Source organism: Eucyclogobius newberryi, unplaced genomic scaffold (genome assembly GCF_026437365.1).
Source record: "Eucyclogobius newberryi isolate DKJ021-1_F unplaced genomic scaffold, fEucNew1.0.hap1 SCAF_317, whole genome shotgun sequence".
NCBI classification, from domain to species: domain Eukaryota; kingdom Metazoa; phylum Chordata; class Actinopteri; order Gobiiformes; family Gobiidae; genus Eucyclogobius; species Eucyclogobius newberryi.
In genome coordinates this window covers 67,501-70,000 of record NW_027315965.1, presented here as the reverse complement: position 1 = coordinate 70,000, position 2,500 = coordinate 67,501, and positions in this window count along the sequence as shown.

The window sequence follows — 2,500 nt, the reverse complement described above, 5'->3', positions numbered from 1 at the left end:
TCCAGGGGGTGCTCGGTGGGGGCCATGCCCAGCCAGAGTGTCCCTTCCCCGGGGTGAGTCTGGAGGAGTGGGGGGTGGCTCTGGAGGTGCTCCGGGGGCTCCAGGGGGTGCTTGGTGGAGACCATGCCCAGCCAGAGTGGCCCTCCCCCGGGGTGAGTCTGGGGAGAGTGGGGGGTGGCTCTGGAGGGCCTCCGGGGGTTCCAGGGGCTCCAGGGGGTGCTTGGTGGAGGCCATGCCCAGCCAGAGTGTCCCTTCCCCGGGGTGAGTCTGGAGGAGTGGGGGGTGGCTCTGGAGGTGCTCCGGGGGCTCCAGGGGGTGCTTGGTGGAGACCATGCCCAGCCAGAGTGGCCCTCCCCCGGGGTGAGTCTGGGGAGAGTGGGGGGTGGCTCTGGAGGGCCTCCGGGGGTTCCAGGGGCTCCAGGGGGTGCTTGGTGGAGGCCATGCCCAGCCAGAGTGTCCCTTCCCCGGGGTGAGTCTGGGGTGAGTGGGGGGTGGCTCTGGGGGTGCTCCGGGGGCTCCAGGGGGTGGTCGGCGGAGGCCATGCCCAGCCAGAGTGTCCCTTCCCCGGGGTGAGTCTGGGGAGAGTGGGGGGTGGCTCTGGGGGTGCTCCGGGGGCTCCAGGGGGTGCTTGGTGGAGACCATGCCCAGCCAGAGTGTCCCTTCCCCGGGGTGAGTCTGGAGGAGTGGGGGGTGGCCCTGGAGGTGCTCCGGGGGCTCCAGGGGCTCCAGGGGGTGCTCGGTGGGGGCCATGCCCAGCCAGAGTGTCCCTTCCCCGGGGTGAGTCTGGAGGAGTGGGGGGTGGCTCTGGAGGTGCTCCGGGGGCTCCAGGGGGTGCTTGGTGGAGACCATGCCCAGCCAGAGTGGCCCTCCCCCGGGGTGAGTCTGGGGAGAGTGGGGGGTGGCTCTGGAGGGCCTCCGGGGGTTCCAGGGGCTCCAGGGGGTGCTTGGTGGAGGCCATGCCCAGCCAGAGTGTCCCTTCCCCGGGGTGAGTCTGGGGTGAGTGGGGGGTGGCTCTGGGGGTGCTCCGGGGGCTCCAGGGGGTGCTCGGCGGAGGCCATGCCCAGCCAGAGTGGCCCTTCCCCGGGGTGAGTCTGGGGAGAGTGGGGGGTGGCTCTGGGGGTGCTCCGGGGGCTCCAGGGGGTGCTTGGTGGAGACCATGCCCAGCCAGAGTGGCCCTTCCCCGGGCAGAGTCTGGGGAGAGTGGGGGGTGGCTCTGGAGGTGCTCCGGGGGCTCCAGGGGTTCCAGGGGGTGCTCAGTGGGGGCCATGCCCAGGCAGAGTGTCCCTTCCCCGGGGTGAGTCTGGAGGAGTGGGGGGTGGCTCTGGAGGTGCTCCGGGGGCTCCAGGGGGTGCTTGGTGGAGACCATGCCCAGCCAGAGTGTCCCTTCCCCGGGGTGAGTCTGGGGAGAGTGGGGGGTGGCTCTGGGGGTGCTCCGGGGGCTCCAGGGGGTGCTTGGTGGAGACCATGCCCAGCCAGAGTGTCCCTTCCCCGGGGTGAGTCTGGGGAGAGTGGGGGGTGGCTCTGGAGGGCCTCCGGGGGTTCCAGGGGTTCCAGGGGGTGCTCGGTGGAGGCCATGCCCAGCCAGAGTGGCCCTTCCCCGGGCAGAGTCTGGGGAGAGTGGGGGGTGGCTCTGGAGGTGCTCCGGGGGCTCCAGGGGCTGCTTGGTGGAGACCATGCCCAGCCAGAGTGGCCCTTCCCCCGGGTGAGTCTGGGGACAGTGGGGGGTGGCTCTGGAGGGCCTCCGGGGGCTCCAGTGGCTCCAGGGGGTGCTCAGCGGAGGCCATGCCCAGCCAGAGTGGCCCTTCCCCGGCCTCATATGCGGCAGAGTGCGGGGTGAGCAAAATGGGTTAAAATGGGTTAAAATGTGAAAAAAAAAAAAAAAAAAAAAAAAAAAAACACCAAAATGAGCAAAATGAAATAATCCCCCATCATCAGTGCACTGTTTGACCCCTGAAAAGCACTCCCCTGGGGCCTGGAGGTGATCTGACCATCAGAGTATAGCACCCTATGCCCCTGAGGGACTTAGAGTAAAAACCGAAATAGTACACTATTCCCGAAAAGACTCTGTCGTTTTTCGGCAATAGTACACTATACCCATCGACTCTGTCGTTTTTCCGGGCCGTAGTACGAAGTTGTGAGCAAAAGGGGTGAAAATGGGTTAAAATGTGAAAAAACACCAAAATGAGCAAAATGAAATAATCCCCCATCATCAGTGCACTGTTTGACCCCAGAAAAGCACTCCCCTGGGGCCTGGAGGTGATCTGACCATCATAGTATAGCACCCCATGCCCCTGAGGGACTTAGAGTAAAAACCGAAATAGTACACTATTCCCGAAAAGACTCTGTCGTTTTTCGGCAATAGTACACTATACCCATCGACTCTGTCGTTTTTCCGGGCCGTAGTACGAAGTTGTGAGCAAAAGGGGTGAAAATGGGTTAAAATGTGAAAAAACACCAAAATGAGCAAAATGAAATAATCCCCCATCATCAGTGCACTGTT